General features: G+C 44.9%; 1 protein-coding gene across 1 annotated transcript in view; it reads left to right on the top strand.

Annotated features, from left to right (window-relative positions):
• Tmcc3 (transmembrane and coiled-coil domain family 3) overlaps positions 1–25282 on the top strand; it is a 260794-nt gene that overhangs the window by 12102 nt on the left and 223410 nt on the right. The window contains exon 2 of the mRNA XM_040755007.1: positions 5076–5143. The gene's annotated coding sequence lies outside the window, so the exon portion shown is untranslated. The remainder of the gene's footprint in view (positions 1–5075; positions 5144–25282) is intronic.

Here is a 25282-nt window from a genome sequence, read left to right as displayed (position 1 = left end):
ACTCAATTCCCACTATTAGATCAACTGGCAAAAATTTAGTAAAAAAGTACTAGAATTAGGTGCTGGAAAGATGGCTCAGCAGTTGAGACTCTTGCTGCTCTTGTAGAGGACTGAGATTTAATTACTAGCACCCACATGGTGGCCCACAATCATCCATAACTCTAGTTCCAGGGATCCGATGTCCTCTTCTGACTTCCGTGGGCTCCTGGCATGCATGTGATACACACACGTACACTCAGGAAAAGTGTTCATATAGGTAAAGTAACACAAATCAATCTAAAAAGTTTAAGAAAGTATTAGAAGTAAATGACACGATAGGGCAAATGGATCTAACATCTATAGAAACATGGGACAGTGAAAAATACCCATTCTTCTCCACAGCCCATGGAACCTTCTCCAGAACAGATCACATAGGAGGACACAAAGCAAGTATCAACAGGCATGGAAACGAATCGGGGAAATGGCCCCAGTCCCATCAGCTCCAAGTAGAATAAACCTAGACAAACAAGTGAAAGACATGCATGGTGGAAACTTAAAGATGCTAGAGAGAGAAAATGTAAGGACACCAGGAGATGGCAAGGCTCCCATGCCCATGGATTAATACTGCGAAGATGGTCACCCATCAAAAGCAATCCTTATAAAAATTCCAACACGATTTCTCGCATACATCGAACACGCTTAAAGTTCACATCTAAGTATGCAAGATCCTGGAGAGTGAAAAACAGCTCCAAACGATAGACACACTACCGGAGACAGCACCATACCCGATTTCAAGTTATACTACTGAATGCCATGCAGTAGAAACAGCATAGCATTGGGATGAAATCAGACATGTGGACCAGAGGAATCGAACTGAAGATCTAGACGGAAGTTCTCACGCCTCCAGCCACTTGATTTTTGACAAAGATGACAAAAATATGTATTGGAGAGAATACAGCATCTCCCACAAGTAGTGCTGGGAAAACTGTTATTGAGTGAAAGTTGATCCCTTCCACTGACCCTGTATACAAATGAATTCCACATGAATCAAAGGCCTCAATGTTGGATCTGAACTTCTGAAGAAAGAGTAGGGAGTACACTCAATAAGGGCTTTCTGAATAGACCCAAGTCATGCAGGAAAGATAAAGCTTGAGGGGGACCTTGCGTGGGGGACCTTGGTGAATTCCACGGTAGGCGAGGTTGACGGAGGCCGAGGACAAACATGCCAGGCAGACAGATCTTAAGTGAGAAGTTTTCTTAGAAAGGGGAGGGAGGGGAAGGAAAGAGAAAAGAGGTAAAGAGACACAGAGAGGACAGAAGAGAAGAGGGAGGCAGGAAAAGTCCTGTCAGCTGAGGGGAAAGAGCAGGGAAGTGAGAAGCTGGCAAAGACAGCTGGAAAAAGAGCATAAGTGGGCGGGGTCTTTCTTTTAAAGGGTCCTTTGCACCTGCGTGCAGACTATGCAACCATGGAACCCTGGGCTGACCAGGGCACTGCCTGAGTGCATTTTGCCAGGTGACAGGGGCAGGCCAGTATAATGCCTGAATCCTTATATAAGATCAACAACCAACAGTGGGACATCTGGAAATTAAAAAGTTTCTGTAGAACAAAGGAAACTGTTAGCTGACTGAGGAGAAAGTCTATAGAAGGTGAGAAAATCTTTGTCAGTTATTCAACACAAAAATCTTTAAAAAAAACAAACATTAAGAAAGCAGTCAGCCCAGTTACAAACTGGATATGAAAGTGGACAGAGAGTTTTCAAGAGAAGAAAATTATTTTTAGAAGTGTTCGTATCCTTAGTCCTCAGGGAAATGGAGATTAAAACTACTTTGAGATTTTCTTTACCCCAGTCAGAATAACTGAGATCAAGAGAACAAGCGACCGCAAATGCAAGGTTGTGGGGAAGGGGCGCACTTACTTGCTGTTTGTGGGAGCGCAAGCTAGTACAGCCACTGTGGAAACCAGTGTAAAGTTTCTCAGTAAGCTAAAATACAATCTCCGTATCACCCAGGCTTTACACTTCTGGGCCAATGCTCAAAGAACTCTAGCTCGTACTATAGAGATAGCTGTACTTCCGTGTTCTTTGCTGCCCTGTTACAGTGGCAGAGAAATGGAAGCCTCCACAGTGGCCATTAAATCATGAACGGATAATGGAAATGTGATTCCAACACACAGTGGAATATTATTCAACAACAAAAATGAAATTTGCAGAGAAATGAATCGAGCTGGGGCAAATTATGCTGAGGGAATTTACCTAGACCCAGAATGACAAGTGGCACATCTTCCTCTCACTTGGGAATCCTAGCTTTGAATTTTCAGATCTGTGTGCTTACTGAGAATACCTATAGAAGTCAGGAAACTAGAAAGAGGCTATAGGGGAGGAGATATTTAGAAGGGGGGTAGTGGAACCATTGATATCATGAGGAAAGGGAAATAATGAAGGAAATGATTAAATAGGGAGGGAAATGAGAATGTGGGACAGAGGAGGAGGTGGGGAGGAGAGGGATAATTAGCACTGAGGCTGATTTGAAAAAACATAGGGAAGTTTTATAAGAGTACTAAAAAATATGATAACAGAGTTTGAATGGAGGTAGCCTAACTCAGAGGTTTCCTCCCAGAGCCCTAGTTTATTAAATTAAAAAAAATCCCCTTTCTAGTATGGAATACCTCTTCCCTTCTATTTTTTTCCTGGTGGGATCCCAGACCCCACCCCCAAACAGTACAAGCTATTGTTATTGTTCTTGGTTGCCCACAAAATTTTATGGTAAGGCCAAATTGCCAAAGATACCACCACGTCGGCCATAGGATGTAGAGAGGTCAAGCCGGCATTGACCTAGAAGTTCCCTCCCTGCTACTTTTCCTATACTAGAAATTGCTGTGCAGGCTGCTGGGGGAGATGTCATCAATCGTTCTACCCAGTCGTGAACCTTGCAAGCCACAGTCATGACCAGTCTACCAAGATATATCATTAGAGCAATGGTGGCATGGAGGTTGTGGGGTAAACAACTACTTCCTGTTTAGATTTAAGGCTCATTTCACAGGAGAGATTCATGCCTGCTTCTGCAAGCCTGCCCCAAACTTGTGACTTCAAAGACTGAAGATTCTAAATCTTTGTGTTTATACCTATAGATTCGTTTACTGAATCCAAACCAGATTTGTGTACTCTTATTTTGCATGTCTTTAAACTTTATATGTACTACAACATATGCATTATATACACAAAATCTTGTAAATGTGCACATATATCTCCTTTTATCATTTGAATATTTTGTTCAGCATCATATATGGAAGGGTTATCCAGTTGATGCCAGTAGCTGGTCATGCATTTCTAAAGCTAAGTCTGTTCATATAATGGAATACTGTGTAATGCTGTGTATTAGGGAACTTCAAACACTGATGCTGTGCATTTCTGCACTACTTGTGTGTTAATGATAAGACATTTGGGAAGGAGGTGTTAGGATAAGCATGTTGTCAGTGCTGCAAAACGCCAAGCTATTTGTATTACCATGGTACTCTGTAGGATAACTTCAAATTGGGAACAGTGCTATCTCTAGCAGTGAGTTTATTGTTCAGAATTGTTTTTTACTCTCCAGGGTCTTGCACACTTCCACGTGAATTTTAAGATTGTTTGCTGTGAGAGATTTGCCAGAAGTGTATCAGTGGCCTACATTTTTACTAACAATCAATACGGTTAGACTTTAAAAAGCTTTTGCATGTATGAGGGGTATGAATTATTATCTAGATTACTAGTGCAATAGGTCATCGCTGAATATTTGAGTTTTTTCCTGTTTTTTTTTTTGTTTGTTTGTTTTCCAGGTTTCTCTTTGTGGGTTGTTTGTCTTTTTGTTGCTAAGCTGCAGTGCACCAAAGAGGCAGTGGTTCTGAACCACAGACTAACTCCCTTGGGGGTCTCATATCAGACATCCTGCATATCAGATATTTACAACACAATTCATAACAGCAGCACAATTACAGTTAAGAAGTAGCAATGATAGCTTGTTAGAGTCCATTCCCTATGAAGGGATGCCATGCTCAGACTTAACACAGAGGGGAGGGGCTTGATCCTGTCCCAATTTAATGTCCCAAACTGTGCCGACTCCCCATGGGAGCCCTTACCTGTTGGGAGGAATGGATGTGGGAGAGTGGGCTGAGGGGGTGGAAGGGAGAACTTTGGTTGGAATATACAATGAAATAAAAAGAAGTAGCAGCAATGAAAATAATCCTATGGTTGGTGTCACCACAGCATAAGGAACTGTATTAAAGGGTGGCAGCATTAGGAAGCTTGAGATCCACTGCACTAAGGTATTTTAGTTATTTGTGCATTGGTTTGGCATATGCTGTCTCTTACAAGGAGTCTTACCGTGCTCCCAGACTGAAGATACTCACCCATATGCTTCCTAATAAAAGTTTAGTTTTCCAAAGTTATTTATTACTATTAGTATATTATTGTAAGTGTGTGTGTGTGATGGGTGTGTTTGAGTGTGAGCATGCACATGTTGTGGTGTGCATGTCAAGATCAGAGGACAACTTTGGCGAGTCAGTTCTCTTTCACATGTGGGTTCTGGGGATCAAACTCAGGCTGGCACGCCCGTGTGGCAAGTGCTTTCATGTGCTAAGCTACTTTTCTGGCCCTAACATCTTAAGTTTTACCTTTCATCTTTAGGTAATTAGTCCTCCTGGAATTACAATTGACAGATTAAATGAGGCTGTCATGGCCAGTTATTCAATAGCACTTGAAAGAATGTGTAAAGCCTCTCTTCTTACCCAGCGGACTCCTGTACATGGGTAGATGTGTGGGCTCCTCATTCAGGTTTTGATGATAACTTTACCGTCAGTCTTGGTAATGGGTGGGCAGCTCTGCTTTTCTACTTAGAGAGTTAAATATTCATTGATGTTTCTGGTTCCTAGAGCAGCGGTAGGTGGGCACTTGATGGGAATTCAGTAATGCCCTATGAAGGGCTCCCATCTGGGGCCAGCTGCAGGGATAGGTCAGCCTCTCCTTGACAGGTGACCTGGTAGGTACCTTACTAGGCGAGAAGAGTGTTTGGAATCATTCTCTCTTGCTTCTGTGTTTCTTGTCCCTTCTTGGCCAGAACAGAATCTTGAACGAATCCTTGGGAAGCCTCACAGCTGCTATACGGTGTGGACACAAGCTGGCGATCATAGGTAAGAGATGGGTAGCTGCAGTAGCTAACTGCAATTGTTCAGAAGCCAGTCACAGGCGATGGACAGTTCTGTGCAGTCTTTTGGAATCTGGCCAGTGTCTGACCCTTAAGTCTTGGTGATGGGTGGGGACTTACTTTCCATGCATTTAAGCATCTTTATTTTGTAGACTAGTGTTGCATTGAAATATACTTCATTCTGTAGCTCAGTTCTTGTATATTTTGTCACTTCTGATAAAGGAACCTCCATTGACTTATTGCTCTAAATGTGCAGTTCATAGAATTAATACATATGCATCTATTTTGCACATACCTATAAATACTTAATTGACTTTTCAAAACCAGCTTGCTCTGTCGTTTTGGAAGAAGAAACCTATACAAGTTAATTCATTCTCTTTTTTATTTTATATTTTATTTTATTTTTAAATTTAAATTAGAAACAAGGTTGCTTCACATGTCAATTCCATGTCCCTCTCCCTTTCTCTCCCCTCCTCCTGTGCCTTCCCATCAACCCCTCCAATATCCCCTCATTTCCCCAGGGAGGGTGAGGCCCTCCATGGGGTGTCCATAGTCTGTTATTTCATCCAGGGCAGGGCCTAGACCCTCCCACAAGAGTCCAGGGTAAGAGTACATCTCTCATTGTTGGATGGGTGCCCAAAGTCCATTTGTATACCCGGGATAAATACTGATCTACTACCCAAGGCTCAATAGATTACCTAGGCCTCCTCACTGACACCCACATTCAGGGAGTCTTGATCAGTCCCATGCTGGATTCCCAGGCATTAGTCTGGGATTCAAGAGCTAACCCTTGTCAGGTCAGCAAATTAATTCATTCTTGAAAGGTTGGGTTGAGGTAGGGCTAGGGCTGCCAAAATGCATGACCCCTTAGCTCTGAGAATTGGGAGTTCAGTGAGAAACAGACTTCTAAAGATAGTCACCGGTGTGGTGTGGTGACTGCCCCGGCAGATGTATGCCCAGAATATGGCCTAGAGAAAGACAGTGATGCGGGGCAGGGAGAAGGTTTAGGAAGCCCATTATTGTTTTCAGTGATGGAACCTGAACCCAGGGCTTCTCCACACCTGCTAGGCAAGCAATTCGCCCTCCTGCTACAGTTCCAGCCTCAGGAAGGTGATTTCAATGCGAAGCAACCCCTGAGTTTACCCCTGGAGTCCCATTTCTCCTCTCAAGCTTAGCCTAGCTGCCTTGACCTTCCCCTGTCCTTACCAAACAGCACTCCTTCCCGCTTCCTGTAATCGATACTCATGGATTGCTATTCATTGTGGACATGCCTGTGTTCTTGGTTCATTCGTGGTTTCTTGTCCACAGCTTCTTCCCTTCACCGCCTTTTGGGTGTGGGACTGGGGATTCAAAACCAGAGGCTTATCCTTGGTAGGCAGGTGCTCCCCCACTGACCTGTGTCCACAGCTCTCCCTAGTTTACTTTGCATTTTGAGACAGAGTCTCACCGAGTTCTCTGGGCTAGCCTCGAATTCACCGCCTTGGACATTTTTTAAAGACTTATTTTTATTTATGTGTACATATGTTTTATGGTGTTTACATGTGTGTGGTGGGTATAAGTCATGTGTGCTTGTGCCCTTGGTAGCCGGAAGAGGGTGCTGGATTCCCCGGAGCTGGAGTTATAGGTAGTTTCAAGTTGCCCAGTGTGGGGCTGGGATCTGAGCTCAGGTCCTTTAGAAGGGCAGTGAGTGCTGTTAACCACTGAGATATAGCCCCACTTTGAACTTTCAAATTCTTTGCCTTAGCTCCTGAGTAGCGGGGACTGCAGGCATGTACCATCATTCCTGGCTAAATACATTTTTTTTTTAGCTAAAAAAATTTAAACCCTTTATTGAGAAATGACTTTGTATTACTGACTCATTTTAAGTATATATAGTTCACTGGATCCAAATTAAATTTGAAGTAGTAGCGTTCATCTGCTTTCTCAGGTAAAGTTCAAGTTCAGGAAAATGAGATCGATCCACACACACCACTGGCCCCTAGCAGAGCTGGAATTCAGGTCTTGTGGTGCAATGGCTGGGCAAAGTGTATTCAAGTATCAGTGGGGGGAAATGAGCCCACAGAGTTCTTCAGCGTGAGGGTGCGTTGTTTATTCCCCTGAGGTCTAAAGACTAGTTCTGCAACTAGAAAGTGCCATTCAGGAAGGGCCGAGCACAAACGATAGGAAAGGGGTGGGCTGCGCGCGGTTTGAAATCTGAGTGCACTGTGTTGAACCAACAGTCAGTGTGCGGACCCTTTAGCAGGGGTCTCCGCAGCTAGCAATAAGCCAGGCTGGCATCGTTGCCCTTGTGGTGCATGTTCGGCTTCCTGGGGTGTTTACAAACACGAGTTTCCTGCAGGAGAAGATATTGTTCCTATCCCCAAGCACGCTGCGACATGGAGTAGTCAGACGGGCGCTACAGAAGAGGGAGCTGCCCCCTCTTTCACCTCCAAATTACAGGGCTAGAAATGTCCTCACAATTGAATTAGCCGGCTGGTGCAGCAATAGAAAATTCTTTATAATTTGTGTTGCCTTCAGAGATGGCAGACAGTAGTCGTCTGGTAATGGGCTGGAGCTGCCTGGCGGTGGATGGGCCGCCCTCCTCGCAGTCTGCGGCGAATTATTCTTCATGCACTGCTTTTGTGATTTTGTGATAGTGATGTTGGGAAAACGGCAACAGGGCTAGCGACATTTGTTGACAGGGTGAAACTATCCATTTCCTAATGAAAGGGAAGCTTAGACAGGGCTGTGCCGAGGGCCCTGCTGACTTAGTATGCTTCTCTTGGCTGCCTCTCTTTATGCAGCCATCATCCTAATAATGAAACTGGACACGCAGAAGAAGCCTTTCCTACCCCCACTCAGGCAGAAAAGCCCAGACCAGTCTCGATTCATGGGGACGCCCAGGCAGAGACTACCACTGTGCAGTTCACTATCAAAGACAGTGTATCCGAGATGGGGCCAAGCAGTTTGTTTGTTTGTTTGTTTCCTATTCAGCAGATGAAGGCTAGAGTGGGGTTGGTTTTCAGGAAGTCATTTAACAGCCCTGCCCCCACCCCTTGCCTTAACCTGGGAGTTGGCAACCCTTTTGATTTTTTTTAAAAGATCGATTTATTTTTATTTCGTGTGTGAGTGCTTCGCCTGCATGTGTACATCTGTGCAGTGCTCACAGCGGCCAGAAGAGGGCTGGAGTTACTGATGGTTGTGAAATGCCCGGTGGGTGCTGGGAACTGAACCCCATTCCCCACCCCCCAATCCCCCACCTCCGCTTCTGGAAGAGTAGTAACCACTCTTAATTGCTGAACTATATCCCCAACCCCTAGACTTTTTTTTTTTAAATGGGAGCACATAGTGAAAATTTGCATCTTAAAGTTGTATGGTCTCTTATTGGAACTATGTAATTGAGTTTATATTATATGAAAGCTGCTGTGGGCAACACAGCAATGAGTGAACCCACAATTTGTTTCTAGAAAACCTAGCCTATGCACACCAAAATGTGGATGTCTTATAATATTCACATCATAAGTACCATTGTGATGTTTCATTTAGAAATGTAAATAGCATTCTTAGAGCTCAGGCCAGACTGAAATTGGGTCCTGGAGTTTACGTTACCTGTGGACCGTAACTCACTGTCCCTGCATTAAAAGGGCTAGAAAGCCTCCTACTTCAGGCAGGTCTGGGATGCATCTTCTAGTAGGTGAGTCACCCTTCCCCTGCCACAGCAGCCCTCATATTCAGTGAGTTATTCACAGCTATACGAGCCAAACCCAGAAACCCACCCAAACTAAAAGATACTCCAGTCTACCGCCTACCTCACATGTGGTCACGGGCGTGCGCACGCGCAGACACACCACACACACACACACACACACACTGTCTGATGCCCATCACACCCTGATTACAAAGGAGGCTATTCTTATTCTTTGGGATTCTAGTAAACAGTTATGGTAAATCTAGACCTGCACACTGAAATAAGGGCGTTCAAACCAACAGAGTATTAGAGAGGTTAGTAGCAAGGGCACAAATGTCGCCTTCTTTCTGTGAGTTTGCTGGGTACATTTGTTTATTCATCTTCAGATAATTCCTTATTAGATGCTGTAAAATGAGATTTCTGTGTGCGCTACAAGTTTATTCAAGTCACATTTTAATGCTTTTTTTTTCCCTTAGTGCTCATGTAGTGATAGGCTAGTTGGCATATATAGGATCCTATGCAACTATTATACAGACACACCATGGTCAATGACTGGTTTATAAATGTTCTGTGAGATGCGTACCTTTACCAATGCTCGGAAATGTGGGGCTTAAATAATGGTGATGCAGGCAAAGGGAGCCCTGTGCTGCGACATCTGAACTGAGCGGCGACATAGCTTGGACCTCACTCTTCTTTCTGTGAACAACAGTTGACTTGCTTGTCAGGATCAGAAGACGTAGCTTGTGTGAAGGCTGTCAGCTGAAGTGCCCTGAAAGCCACAGCTCTTGTTTGCCACATCTGAACTCAGCCTTGTTCATGGTTCACAAACTTGGCTGGGTGTTAGAATCAGATGGGGGAGTACGTCAAGCTTTGGGCAAACATAGACTTTCGAGCCTACCCCTGTCCCATAGGATCAGGACTGCTTGGAAGGACTCTCCCATTGGTCTTCATCAGCAAGAAGGGCATTGGAAGACAGGGTGTCAGGAAGAACCTGGAAGTAGGGAGAGGTGGTTCTCAGGCTGTATGCACCTCCCCAAAGTTTGCAGATCTGTTTTCGTCTTCCTTCTATTAAAGCGTGTTTGTGGAGTGAGCCTGAGAGACTGTACTTCATGACTGTGCAACAGACTGACAGTGTCCTTTCCAGTTTGGCTGCTCCAAACTCATCATTGGAAATGTCTTTTCAGGTTGTTTCTGGAGCTAACACAGTTGTCCTGTTGGCAAATGTAGATCACAAACAGAAAGAATCTCAGCGCTGCTAAAAATGTAAATTGCTTTTCCTCACATTTTTGCATTGATTTTCGTTTACACGAGGGTAATTGTAGATTTCAAATGAGTGCATCTGCCTCCACGTGGGCAGCCCGCATTGTTTTGGACAGTAGACTTCAGTAGTATGTACACATGTACACATGTGCTCATGTGGTACCCAGCACTTCCTGTTCCTGATGTGTGAGAACCACTACAAAGCATTCCTCCACATGCAGCATCTCATCACAAATATTGTCTTCACTGTTTCCCAAGGGGGCTCGTTAGAGTTTTAAATAAGCCATCATCCTACGGTCCTCATCTCAGAAGTTCACAGCCTATGGGAGGACAATTAGGAAGTAAATCATTGGGCATATTTATTGGAATGAACATCAATTTACTTTAATTAAATCATGTTTCCAAATTATATCCATTATAAAAGCAAAGATGCCTCCTCCTCAACCCGGCCTCTGTGGATGTGTGTGTCTGAACCTTTCCCATGTGGCTGCTTTTATTACTTTTCTGGAGAACTCCTTTGAGGTAAGTTCTGTTTGGTACCCACTGCGAGCAGCTCTCTCTGGAAGTTGACAACTCTCTAGAGATAAACTTCCTGCAAAGCCCTGCACGCCTCTGCTCCCATTGTTCCTCAAAGGCTGCAAATGAGAAATAGAACTTGTTTCTATTCTCCCATCCAAGTACTGACCAGGTCTCACCCTGCTTAGCTCCTGGGATCAAGCAGGTCAAGTGTGTTGGGTTTCATGGCTATAAACGACTTCCATCCCAATCCCTCATTTGGGTTTCTGTTGACCTTCTCCCAGGTACAGAAATCGCCTCTGCCTCTCTCTCTGTCTCCAGGACTGCTTGGCATATCTCTATTATTTTTCCCTTTTTCCAGCTTCCTAATTTTAGATTTTTGTGTTTCAAACCCGGATCTGTGGACTCTTAAGAGGCTCTGTGTAAATTTGAGTGTCCATTGCAAATTTTATGATTTCAATTTTTCATGTTCATGATAATTTAATAAAATGCACAGGTGTGTGTGTTTGTACTCGGAGATTTGGAAACATCTGAATAGGGTAGCAAGTGCCTACAGGCCAGCTACTCCAGGGGCTGAGGCATGAGGCTTGCAAGTTCAAGGCTAGCATGGGCCACAGAGCAAGACTCTTGTCTCAAAAGTAAAAGAGAATAAATGAAATGTAGTTAGGAATTAATATGACAGATTTTACCATTTACATATGTGTTGTGTGTCTGTGCTAGCTCTAAGTTGGATGGATGCTCTTTGGGGATCTAATGTTACTGGGAAGTTTGAGGACCTTATAATGTTACCTTATAATGCTATAAAGTTTGGGGAGGCCCTAAGTTATGTGTTACACATTGCCAGGAAGACTTGGGCTTTTAGTCTCATTAATAAAAGAATTTAAAAGCAGACCCACTAGGCTGCCCAAGGACAATTTAATAACAGTGTGAGGGAAAACACTGGTGCAGTGGGCTGAACATCTCAGCAGTTTCCAGGAGGACGGGCATGGAGAAGAGACAGACAGACAGACAGCAGGTGACCTCAGTAATGGAGGCCAGGAAGCTGACAGTTGGCAGGCCAGCAGTTGCATGACAGAAGGCCAGGAGGGATTTCAGGGAAGGATGAGAAAGCTTGGGGTCCAGGAAAGCATGCAAGGCTTTGGGAAAGAGGGTAGAAAGATCACAGTGGAGACGGTCTGTGTTTCTGAGTAAGTCCAGCAGAGGCTGGGAAGAGTAAGATTTCAGCGCCTCCATAAGCAACTGCACAGAGGGAGATGCTTCTAGAAGGGTGAGAATATTATATTTTCCAGGGAATAGGTATTCCTCCTCCTGCTTAGAATGGGTGTAGGTGGCTCAGATGTCCTGAGTGGGGACAGTAGACTCCTGGAAGGAGGAGACAATAGTGCATAATGTTCTAACATTTGGAGTAAACCAGAATGTAATATCTGCACCCAGGGATGAAGGTAGAGGGAGGGGTCCATTCTCAATTTCCTCTGGGGTTATTCATTGCCTCAATGGCTGTCTAACAAAAGCTTGGCCTAGCTTTACTCCGGCACTCTTCTGTGTGCATGGTTGTATATTTTTGAGTCCAGCTTTCTCAGTTGACTATGGAGTGTTGGAAAATGGGAACTATGACTCGCTTTGTTGTCCTGCAGCCTAGCATTGACTATGTGGTATGTATGTATGATGTATGTATGTATATATGTATGTATGTATTTCTATATGCAGATACAGTTATCATTGTGTATAAAGGTCTGAACACCCCTAACTAAAAACACTAAACTTAAAATGCTCCCAAATCTGAGACTTTTTGAGCAACAATATGTCACCGGAAGTAGAAATTTCCATACCATGAAACTTGGTTTAATGCTCAAAGTTATTATTTTAAATTGTATAGAACTACCTTCAGGCTGTGTTACGAAACACAAATAAATTTGTATTTATGAAACTGGGACAAGCAGAGGGGAGGTATCCGTGAGTATGACAGAGCCTTGCTCACCCCAGGTGAGCTGAACGCAGGGGACTGGGGTCCTGGGCTATCAGCAGCCACCAGCACCATCCTGGCTTCCTGGCTCTGTATCTTTCAAACTTGAATACTAACTTTCTTGGACCACAGAATATCTTACGCACTTGAACACTGACTTTCACGGGCCACAGAATATCTTGCAAACTTGATGACTGATTTTCACGGACTACAGGATATCTTGCAAACTTGAACACTGACTTTCACGGACCATAGAAGGGTGAATTTCAGGAAGTAGCTGTGTTGTTTGGTGAGAGCCTAAGAGAAAAGTGAGCAGAGCTTCTGCGTTAGAGGATCCCAGGAAAGGATTGCTTCTGGGGGCGCACTGGGTTGAGGCATAGAGGGTGAGCTGATCCATTGTCCAGTTATCCTGCCCACGATATTTTTGCGTGCTTCCCCACCCTGGTGGCTGGACTGTAGTGTCAGGCACATCTTCCAAGGTGGAGCTTCCGGGCCACCGTGGCCCTTCAGTTGCTGTGTAAAAGGAGAAGAAAGATATAGGCAGGAAACCAGTGTAGGAGTCGAGACACCTAAACATTTCTACTCTCTGTGGCCTCAGGCCAGAACAGAACAGGTGGTAGAACCTGGATGTGTCAGGCTTCTAGTCAAGACAGAACTGGTTGTCAAGGTCAAACAGCAGACAGGTCTTTCAGTCTCCACCCCAAACTAGCCTGACCGTTTTTTTTTTTTCCTCTCCTGTTCTCATCCTTTAAGTTTGGGTCCCATCTCTGATATATCTCCTTATGTTGTGCAGATATTCCTAAACCCCCAAATCCCTGAGATCAAAACCACTTCTGGTCTCAAGCATTTTGGATAAGGGGTACTTACCCTCCAATCATGGCTTTGTGCCTCATTTCCATGAAGGGCTGTAGGTGTTTGGGTGTTTATATGATACTTAGTCATGTGGAGAGATAACGTTTGACTCACTTACCCCCCTTTTTTAGATGTTTGGGTCATTTTTCACTTGTTGACTGTCTTGAGTGGTATAGTTTAAAGTATCTTTGAACAAAGTTGCTTTCATCTGGGCTCTTCTCCCGAGAATGAAATCACTAGGTTAAGTATTCCATTCTCACAATGGTAGGCTTTTGTCTTAATGAGCACGTCAAAGAGTGGGACTATGCGGCCCCTCTTTGGATATGTTTTTCCTCCTCGATTAAGCTCTCCTTGATTTGGTAGCAGGAACAAATGACAGATACTGTCCTGCCCTGCATCATCACTGCTTCTCTGGACTATTCCTTTCTGTTGTTGCACCATCAGCCATCCCATTGGCGATGCTCGAAGCACGTATTACTCCAGCTAAGGTGATGCTTCCAGCCTGCAGATCTAATCGTCTTGCTGGCAGAACACATCAGGGGAGCTTTCTATGGCCTGGCAGATAAAGCGCAGCTACACTGCGGGCATGCAGAGCCCTTCGGGGTGTGGCTTTTGTTTCCCTTTCTGAGCTGATCTGTGGCTCAGATGCTCTCACTGCTCACCCTGAGGTGCCATTTTCACCTGAGAGTGGTAGATACTGTTCCCTCAGTCTGACTGGACTCCTCCTCCTTGCCTGCCTTTTTTTTTTTATTTTTAAACTTAAATTAGAAACAAGGTTGTTTCACATGTCAATCCCAGCTCCCTCTCCCTCTCCCTCCCCTCCTCCCATGTCCTCCCACCAACCCTCCCATCCTCCCTCCCCCAATCCCACTCCTTTCCCCAGGGAGGGTGAGGCCCTCCATGGGAGTGTCCGTAGTCTGTCATTTCATCCAGGGCAGGGCCTAGACCCTCCCCCAAGAGTCCAGGCCGAAAGAGCATCTCTCATTGTGGGATGGGCACCCAAAGTCCATTTGTATGCCAGGGATAAATACTGATCTATTACCCAAGGCCCCATAGATTGTCTAGGCCTCCTCACTGACATCCACATTCTGGGGGTCTGGATCAGTCCCATGCTGGAGTCCTAGCCATCAGTCTGGGGTTCAAGAGCTCTCCCTTGTCCAGGTCAACTGTTTCTGTGGGTTAAACAAGCCCAGTCTTGACCGCTTTGCTCATCAGTCCTCCTCTCTGTCTCTGGGTTCCTTGAGTTCAGCTCAGTGTTTAGCTGTGGCTGTCTGCCTCTGCTTCCATCCAGTCTACGATCCCACTGCTGGAGAATCTGGAAACAGAACCTTCAGCCTTGCCTGCCATTTTACACCGCCTCCAGGACTCAGGTGAGTCTTGAGGGATTCCCGTTTTCGCCCTCATTTCCTGCTCCACCCCATTCTCTCAGCATCTCTGTTTATCTATCACCAAAGCCTTTGCTATTGTCGAAGCTCTCATTATCTTCTCTATCTCCCCATTTAGATCGCAGGCCATGCAGAAAGCAGGTTCTGTTAATTATCCGAATGGATAGGATTGTTATTTTGGTTTACCCATCCATAAGCAGACAACTTATAGATAGACCTACTTATGTAAACAGAGAATACACTTACTACATTTATGATAATTCTCAACTGTCTAGTATATCAAATAATGTGTTAGGCGTCTCTTTTCCCCACTCACTTCTTATTGGAAAGCAGCCGGGATTTTGTTTATTGACTGAGCTGTAAACCCTAGATTGTTCATTCATATTCAGTGCCTAACACTAATTGTTGAACGAATGAAACATGGAGAAAAGGCACTCGGCATATGCATATTCCAGGCTGACATTGTGCTTTCCATGACTGAGGGCCAGTGTAAGTGGTGCTATGTCCTGCTTGCCTCTTCAACGGCGATGCCTTAGAAATGCCAGCTATAGACCAGGAGGCTGATTCTGAGGTACAGTCATGTGATAGTTTTTCTGTCCCTCTGCAAGGAGGCCAGTGTCCTCAGGAAGCCAGAGTCTTCCCATTTGTTTTCTGCATCAACCCCAAGTCAGCATCTTGTTGTTGGGGGTTGTACTAGCCACCTGCTGTGTTGCTGGGATGATTCCAGACAGAAGCAACTGAAGGAACAAAGGGTTTCTTTCGGCTCACAGTTCCAGATTACCGTCCATCCTGGTGGGAAAATGATGGCGGAGGAGCTCAAGGCAGGTGCTGTGTTGTAGTAAGAGAGCAATGACTGTTGATGTGAAGATTCCTTGGACCACCCAGGACCCCAGCTCATGGAGTGTGCCGCCCACAGCTAAGGTGGGTTTCCATGCCTCTACTTAATCTTACAGGCATTCCCAGTCTTAGCATCCGGGCACACCCCCACCACAACCCTTGGGGACCTGGCAGAGTACATCACTACTCCGCACATGGCAAGTAGTCCCCTGGCTGTACACAGCCGCAAAAGGTCCTTCTAAGAGACAAGCTCCACCCACTCCTGCTCTCTCTTTCCCCTGGTCCCTCTAGGAAGACAGGCATGTCCTCGCCACCCCTCACGTGTGTGAGTGTGTGTGTGTGTGTGTGTGTGTGTGTCCTCTCGCTTTCTGCCTTCTCTCTCTTTCCTTACCCCACTCCTTTCCCCTGTAAAACTTCCCATGTAAGTTCTCCTGCGTGGTGTATTTGTCTCTCACCCACCATGGGATCCACCAAGCTCCCCCTTGCATCACAGATGATATCACCCAGAGGCATGTCTTCTAGATGATTCTGTCAGGATTATGATATTAACTATTAGAAGGTGTGAACGACTGACTGAGTTCAACCTGCATGGCCAACTTGATTCAGAGAGATCAAATACCATGCAGATATTGCTGCCAAGGCCCTTTGGAGGGAAGTGTAATATTGGTATAGAGACTAAGTCTCCCTTTGTCCCTTATTATTTTCCTTGGAATACATGTTGCATTTCCATTTTTCAGTGTCCTGGTCAAAACTTAAATTGTTTAATGATAGTCTACTCCAAGAAACAAAAGTGGCCATGTATGGATGTTTTCTCTTGGGTTAATAGCTTTAAAGTCTAGGATTGGATTAAAAAGCTGAATTAGCAATTAATGGAGTAATTAATAGGAGGAACCCTGAGTTGAAAGGGGAGAAGAATGACCTTTAACTAGGGCTGGGAATGCTGGGAGACAGAGGTAGGCTTAAAAGTAATGGCCTGGTATGGTGGCAAAACTCCTGCTATTTTGTTCATTAGAAAAGATGTTATAAATTCTCAGGCTTGGGACTGCTATTAAAGCCCTGCTGTGCGGAGCTACAGTCTTAATTGAAAATAGAGCGATTGAGCCACTTCTGTATTTATTAAAGCTATTATCAATGCTCCAGTCTCCAGTGCATTCTTCTTATGGGGTGAAGGGAATGCAGGAAGCCTGCAGCCCAGAGCGTCAGTTAGTCTCCACTGCAGTCCTGGTTGGAAAGAACAGCACAGACTAGGGCCTGGGCATCTAGGAGGAGGGGCTGAATAAGTCACACCCATGCAGCTTGTGGTGCACTATGAGCTGGCTGCTATAACCAGGGAATGGGTGAGCCACAGGACAAGGTAGCTGTGTGGTATACAGAAAAAAGCTGATAGAGAGAGGGCTTGGATCTGATTTTTAAAAAGGCCATGTCCTTTTAGCTGCATAGTCAAGGCTATGGGGAATTTCTTGGCTCTGAAATTCGGGGGACCCTGATTAAGTCTTAAGTATGTGTGGTGTTTTTAATGAGGAATGTCCTCCATGGGTTCATGCGTTTGAACATTTAGTCCCCAGTTGGTGGTGCTGTTTGGGAGTGAAGAATTTATCTAATTATTCTTTCTCAATAAAAATTCAGGAATCAGATATCGGGCAAGAGCCCGAATCATCATAGAATCGGCAGAGAAGTTACCAGTGTCCTCACAACACCCCCTCTTGTTCCGTTCCTGGATTCAAAAATGCTGAAACTCTCTCTAAGACCCGCCCTACTACTTCTTGTATCTCTCTATCTATCCTCGGCCCTCCAAAACCTCTTATGTTTTTGGTTGTGAGCCTAGCCTTTAACAGCTGAACCATCACTCCAGCCCTCTCCAAAAACCTCTGTGGCTAATTTTGGTCAGGTAGTAGCTAGTTCCATCCTCTGATTCAAAGCAAACTTTATTGGCAGCCTCGGGAGCCTCAGAATGTGATCAAAATATCCCACAACAGGGGAGGTCATGAAACTTTCAGGAGGTTGAATTTTGCTGGAGGAAGTATGTCCTGGAGGCAGGCTATGAGGTTTTATAGCCTTGCCACAACTCCTGCTCTCGCTCTCTGTCTCTGTCTCTCTGTCTCTGTCTCTGTCTCTGTCTCTCTGTCTCTGTCTCTGTCTCTCTCTCTCTGTCTCTGTCTCTGTCTCTCTCTCTGTGTCTCTGTCTCTGTCTCTGTCTCTGTCTCTCTGTCTCTGTCTCTGTCTCTCTGTCTCTCTGTCTCTGTCTCTCTCTCTGTCTCTGTCTCTCTCTGTCTCTGTCTCTGTCTCTGTCTCTGTCTCTCTCTCTCTCTCTCCCTCTCTGCTTCCTGTGCGGGCATGAAAATGTGATCAGCCAGCTTCCTGCTCCTGCTAGCATGCGTTCTCTGCTTGTTTTCTGCTATGATGGACTCTATTCCTCTAGAAACGTAAGCCAAAATAAATGCCCCCTTCGCCCTAAGTTGCTTATGTCAGGGTATTTTTATCATAGCAACAGAAAAGTAACCAAGACAGCTTTCCGTGAGTTCTAGGGACCAAACGCAGGTCCTTTGGCTTGTACAGCAAGCTGTCTCCTGAGTCCTGTTTTATTTTGATTGTGCCCAACACTGAAGTGAAGAAGACACATGTTTAGGATGAGAAGCAAACAAATCGGACTGAAACCCAGGAATATTCTGGTAGTAAAGGGACAGAATGGGCCTGGTGATCTCCCTCTGGGGGGTGCAGGGAAATGTAAGCACCCCTAAAAAGGCCTGAGTCTGGGAGGCATTGGTCTAGCTGTGGATCTGTCATGGTCACCAGCATTGAATCTTGATTGTGTTATTTGGATACAGGGTTTGCGTTGTTTAGGAAATAGTGGGGCTGGCTCCCAACATAGCTTTAATGTGGACTTTTTCTCAGTTTGAAGCACAACTGGCTGAAGGAAATGATTATGCGGTTGACTTTGTGTGGTGCTAAATGTGTTCAACTTAATGGACTCTCCTGATTACTAATGTTGAATCCTCTCTGCTTTTTATATTACATTCTTTTATTAAATGATAATGAGTACATGGTGGCTGGATTGCTTTTATTTTTAATGACTTTAGTTGGCAAAATAAAAAAGTAGAAATATTGTTGTAATTCCTTAAATTCTTTTTGAAATTTTAACGGTAGATTAAAAAAATCCGTCCATAACTCTCAGGCCAAATAAACTGTAAGTTTTAATCCAGTTCTAACAGTTGGAGATTTTAGCCTCTTCTTTCTACTTGTGACTGTGAGGTGAGAAATTCAAGTGTCAGTTTATATTTGTGTTCTGGAACAAACTGTGTTTTTCACCCAGAAAGATCATGGTACCTCTACATAGGCATTATGGATACGTTGTTTCCTTCAGCTTGAACAAAACCTGAAGCATTACTTTAAATCTTAAATTAGACCAAGATGAGAACAGCAGTAGAAGATAAGTGTGCAGTGTCATACATTATTGGTGGAGAGGTGGCCTAGTATAACTATCATCAAACTTTTCCTGTGTGTTACTTCATACGAAGTAGGACTCACTGAGCTGTACCCAAGTCCAGCTTTCTTTTATTTTTCCAACAGCTCCCTAGAAACATCAAAACCACCATGGGTTAAGTTTAGCCTGTGGATCACATTGATTAATAGTTGAGCATGGTCCATGTTTCTGGAAGGTGGTTTGGGCTGAATATGTTGATGGTACAAATGCAGTTTCACAGTCTGACCAATTCTGTGTAGCAGGTCTTTCTTTAGGGACGACCAGTCCCGACAAATAAAAACATGGAGACTTCTTATTAATTATGAAAGCTTGGCTTTAGCTTAGGCTTGTTCCCAACTAGCTCTTATAACTTAAATTAACCCACTGATAATTAATTTTCATTCTGCCACATGGCTCACTCCTTCTCCTTCATAATGTACATCCACCTTCCTGTGTGTCTCGGATTCTTCCTGAGTTCCTCTCTTTCTCTCTGAAGTCCTGCCTATTCTCTCCTGCCTAGCTATTGACCATTCAGCTCTTTATTAAGCCAATCAGAAGGTGCCTTAGGCAGAAACACATCTTCACAGTGTACAAGAGATTATCCCACAACAAGTCTGCTCTCAGGAGTCTATCCTATAGATATGCTGATAATTTATTTGAAACAGCAACATACCAAAAACTATGGAATTCTCATCTATAGGAACTGATCAAATAGTAGATTATCCATAAACAATATGACCTAGCCTTTGCAAAGCACCTGGGGGCGGGATAACAGGTGAGGAGGCTGTTGGAGCCGTGCTTGCCAAGCACGTGTGAATCCCTGGCTTCCGTCCCATGTACTCCAAAAAGTGAGTATAGGGAGGTGCAAAGACATATTTTTAGCACAGTAGTACTTACTAGTCTTAAAGGACTAGCGAGTTTGCTCTCTGTGTTTACACCCGTACCTGCAGATGCGTTTGTGCCCTGTGTATGTATAGGAGTGTCACTGAGGAGGCTGGCAGAGGGGTTTCGGGGTGATGAGGACATTTCCTTTTACCTTATATTATTTTGTAGCTTATGAATATGGTGCCACATATATGTATCATCCATTCAGAAATAAATTGATTTTTTAAAATCTAAAATGGGTGAAAGTATGGTAATCCTAGTGCTAGAGGATTTACTCAATTGCTTGAAATAGACCTGAATCATTTTCCAATCGCAGGTGAGGCTGCCCTGCCCTAAGAAATGTACATAGTTATTTCCCTTCACGAGGTGTTTTGACAGAATAACAATTCTCTGTCAGCCCTTTGATCATCCCCAGCAGTGGAACGCCCCTCTCTGGGGGCTGAGTTTCAAGTTATGGCGCTGCTACCATTGCTTCTGATTTTCAGCATGGTGAGCAGGTGGTCCCACATCATGTGTGGATGGTGCTACCGCCAGCTGATCTGAGCAATAAACACACACACACGAAAAAGTGGCCGTAAAGGGGTGGCCCTGCTGGTAACTATGACTCTGTGGTTCCAGCCTCTAGTTTCCCGTTTCTTACCCACTAAGTGAAGAGATATGGGACACGTTCCCCAGGAGTCACTCATCCCTGGTCACACCACAGTGTGCCTCTGTCGGCCACCGTAGCCCTGGGAGATTCTCCGTGGCTCACTTAGAAGTTCTTGGTCCCTACCCTGACTTGAACATCCAGCCATTTTCTTGAATGACTGAGACAGCTGAAGCACTAGGTTCTGAAAGGCAGTCCTGCCCCTCTCATGATGGGAAAAGTTGTGGGAAGGAAGGATTCAGGTTACCAGAGGGGAGACATAGCTGGCCAAGGATGAAGAGAGGGGTAACCATGTGGTGGATTGTGTGGGTAGCAAGCCCTCTTGTCTCCCCCATCTGTCTTTAAGCCTCACCCCTTGTGGGTCAGTATTTGGTCAGGAGGATGTCTGGCCATTCCAGGCTGAAGCCTCAGGAGGCGCTGCACACTTCTGCCTGGCCTTTTGGGTGCTCACCACTGCCGGAGAACATGCTCATAAGAAAGCTGAAATAACCCTGGATTTCCTGGCAAGGGCTTCCTACTATATCAGCCAACCAGCCGGCACCAGACTGATGATCACATCAGGGTGTGATCACCAGTCAAGATCAGCAGTGCTCCCTGACTGCTCACCCACGCCACTGAGCATTTGCAGTTGGGAGCTGGTGAGGTTTTCTGATTGTTTTTTCTACAGCGTTACTGTGAAAATAAATAACTGATATATACTAAGGTATTCAGAAATGGACAGGGATGGGGCTGTGTGGTCAGAAATATGGAAAATAGTTTTCTTTCTTTTTCTGAGACAGGGTTTCTCTGTATTGTTTTGGAGGCTGTCCTGGAACTCACTCTGTAGACCAGGCTGGCCTCGAACTCACAGAGATCTGCCTGTCTCTGCCTCCTGAGTGCTGGGATTAAAGGCGTGCGCCACCAACGCCTAGCCTTCTTCCTTCCTTCCTTCCTTTCTTTCTTCCTTCCTTCCTTTCTTTCTTTCTTTTATATAACACCATTTGAAAATGTGGGGTGGTATTTCCGGTCAAAAGAAAGAGGGAAAAAAGAAAACAAGCAAACCCCAAATACAACACAATATTCAAGCCAGGGCTGAGCACCAGCTTGAGGAGAGAACTGTATAGTTGGTGAGTGGTACCTACAGAGGAAGAAGGAATGGCCAGGCAAGGACTGCGTGGGGCAACAGTTGTAGAAACACCAGTGGTCTTTGCATGTCAGAGGATGGCCTCCCTTCCTCCATACACTGTTGAGGGTAAACCACTGGGGCTTTTCCTTTACCATGAATCATGTGAACTTCAATTTCAAAGATGAGATAATTCTGATGATACTACACTCAAATCCTAGTCATGTGATACAAACCTAGCACATAAAAATATCTCATAAAAGAAACTCTGGTAAAAGAAGCATTCAGGATATCCACATATTTTTTTCCAGGAATGTGAACTTTTTGTAGAAGTCTGTGAAAGACCCTCTAACATTCTAGTAAGATAACCACATATAAATCCCAATCGATGTCTACAGACATTTGATGATTTTTCTTTTAACTCTTACTTAGCAAAAATAAACTTCTCAGGTACTAGATATCGGTCAGTGGTTAAGAGCACAAGCTGCCCTTGCATAGGACCTAGGTTTAGTTCCCAGCACCCACGTCGCAGCTCACAACCATCTGTAACTCCATCTCCAGGGGATTCGATGACCTCTTGTGGTCTCCTTGGACACTGCATGCACATAGTGCATAAACGTTCATGCAAGCAAACACTCAAAAACATTAAAAGAAATACATCTAAAACAGATAAAATTCCCATAAGGCAGTGCAGTTCTTTATCATGATTATAGGCTATTCTAAAGAAAATAAATAAGCTATGGACATGGATCCACACATGTGTGCATGCACCTTGGATAACTAATGTCACAATAGTGTAACAGACATTTTATTTACAATAGAAAAAACAAAAGAAGCAATTCCTTGGTAGTGCAAGAAAGCATAAAGCTTATTCCACACCTGAGGAGCTATTGACAGTTTACAGCTACAGGGGAAGTGTGGTGGTTGGAATGTAATTGGCCCCCATAATCTCATAGGGAGTGGCACTATTAGGAGGTGTGACTTTGTTGGAGTAGGCATGGCCTTATTGGAGAAAGTGTGTCACTGTGGAGGCAGCTTTGAGGCCTCATATATGCTCAATCCACACCCAGTGTCTCAGACCACTTACTGTTGCCTGCGGGTCAAGACGTAGGACTCCCAGCTCCTGCCCCAGCGCCATGTTGGGCTGAGCTAAGATTCGTCATTGGCTGGGTCAGCTGTATTAAAGCCCTTTCACCTTATAATGGATTTATCAGTTCACAGCTTCATCATGAACAGAGCGTCACCTGTGTATGTTATCTGTGTGTCTCTACTTTTCTGTACCCCTGTGTGCATGTGAAACCATAGCCACAGTCAGTTTAGTCACATTTTAGGGCAGTGGTTCTCCACCTTCCTAATCTGAGACCCTTTAACACAGTTCCTCACGTTGTAGTGACCCCAGCCATAAAATGATTTTGGTTGTTTGACCCCAAAAGGGGGTCACAACCCACTGACTGAGAACTGGCTGGTTTAGAGGAAGGGCATTTTTAGACACTTTTAAGAAGAACTACATTTGGCTCTAAGAAAATAGCCAACAGTGGTATAAACTAGTAGGATCCATTTATTTGACATAACTGTCCTTGGAAGGTGAAAGCTGGAATTAGCCTACTAGAGCAAGATAAGCTCAGGCTCAGGGCTGAGAATTCCTTCATCTGCCAGGCTTTTCTCTATGGATGCAAGGTGGCTGCCACAGCAAAAGCCTCCTTTTAGCAGTCCTTACCTTTCTATCGGGAAGGTTCATCATCGCTTGGGTCTCTGACGGGCCCAGACACAGAGGCCTCTCTTTTCAGTCCCATTTTCCTTATGTGCAGGGTGAGGCAGCCGTTTGGGAGAGCTGGGTGGCTGATCTGGACTACTCTTTATAAGCTGCAACCCCAGGATGCTACTCAAGAAAGGCAGGCGGTAGGAAGATGTCCAAGAGCTACAGGTAGAGAAAATGATTGTCCAGCCAATCGCAGGCTGGGCCTGAGGAGAGTGAGGCCATGTACAGCGGCTGGGTGGGCCCCGAAACCGCTCATGGCTTAAAGGCTGCCTCTTCTGTCTGCTAACTGCTTCTTAATGGCCACTAGTATAAGAAAATGCCTAAGGCTGCATATTTTATAATGAGATGGTTTTGTAGCTCTCAGTTTCAGAGGCTTAGAGGTCCAAACAGCACAGCCCCGGCTCTGTAGACACTTGTGGAATATTATTTTAAGGTGTGTTACATTTGTTTATGCTGTTGAACATTTGTTTAATGATGCAAAGGTGAATTGCATTCTTTCATGCTGCGTTTGTTTAACTCTGTATGCTGTGTCACTTTGCCTGTCTAAAACACCTAATTGGTCTAATAAAGAGCTGAACAGTCAATAGCTGGGCAGGAGAGAGAAATAGGTGGGGCTGTCAGGTAGGGAGAATAAATAGGAGGAGAAATCTAGGCTCAAGAGAAGAGAAGAGGGAGGAGTGAGGAAAAGGAGAAGGAGAGGAGGATGTCAGGGCCAGCCACCCAGCCAGCCATGGAGTAAGAAGGAAAAAATGTGAAATAGGATATAAAACAGAGCAAGGCAAAAGAGGCTAAACTAAGGTAGGCAGGATAAGGAATAAGTGAAGCTAAGGCATTCATAGGTAAGAGTAAGACTCCATGTATTTATTTGCAAGCTGGGTGGCGGGCCCCTAAAGAGTGAAAAAAAAGTAACTACAGATACTCACTTCCAGGTACTCACTGCAGATGGCAGATGGGGCCATGGTGGGAGTGTATGGAGGCAGGGCACCAGAGAGCAGTTTAAGGTCTTTTTATAACAGTCTCTTGGTAAGAGCTACATTGTTTCTAAAAGGCAGTGCTCAGTGACTTGATTTCCTGTCTGTAGGCGCTGCCTTTTAGAGGTCCTATCGCCTCTCCCGTCATCACACTGGGGGCAAGCCTTCACATGAACCCCAGAGATAAACTATAACCCAGCCATAGCAGAAGGAGGTCTGGGAATGCAAAACAGAGAGCTGGAGACTAAAGACGGGCAAGCAAGACTTGTGGAGAAAGATGGCAGGTGGACGCTGTCTCCTGAGACCTGCTGGGAACTCCTGCCTCCACTCTGGCTTGTGTCCTGTCAGTGAAGTCCAGAATTAGCGGATCCGTTTCTGTCTTGTAGATGCCAAATGTAGGACATTTGAGTCCTAGTTTGGGCCAGAGTCTCAGACTCAGAAGGCAGAGCACCAAGTCTCTGTGGGACTTCTCTGACCTTTGTCCTCTGTGGGAACCTCAGTTTCCTTTTATACCTTTTCATCTCCTGCCTTTTGGGGACTTTAAAAACATTTTTTTAGACCTGTTCTTTCATCAAAACCAGCAGGAGAAGGTAAGCCACTGACTAGCTTCCTCCAGGATTCTGCAATTTCTCTTCCAAGGCATGTGATTTCTCTTATTTAAAGTAGGGACTGCTGAAGTCATCCCTGCATCTCTTCTGTGTTTCTGTGTTTCTGAGACCCTTCCTGGCCTGACACTTCCAGGCATCTTCTTCCACAGTTAATTTGGTGGCTAACCACCCCTCCCACTGACTCCAGCACCTACTCCCCCCACACACAATCCCC

The sequence above is a fragment of the Mesocricetus auratus genome, unplaced genomic scaffold, assembly GCF_017639785.1.
Source record: "Mesocricetus auratus isolate SY011 unplaced genomic scaffold, BCM_Maur_2.0 Super-Scaffold_100011, whole genome shotgun sequence".
NCBI lineage: Eukaryota > Metazoa > Chordata > Mammalia > Rodentia > Cricetidae > Mesocricetus > Mesocricetus auratus.
Note: the sequence above shows the minus strand (reverse complement) of the source record. Positions and strands in the feature narration are given on the sequence as shown.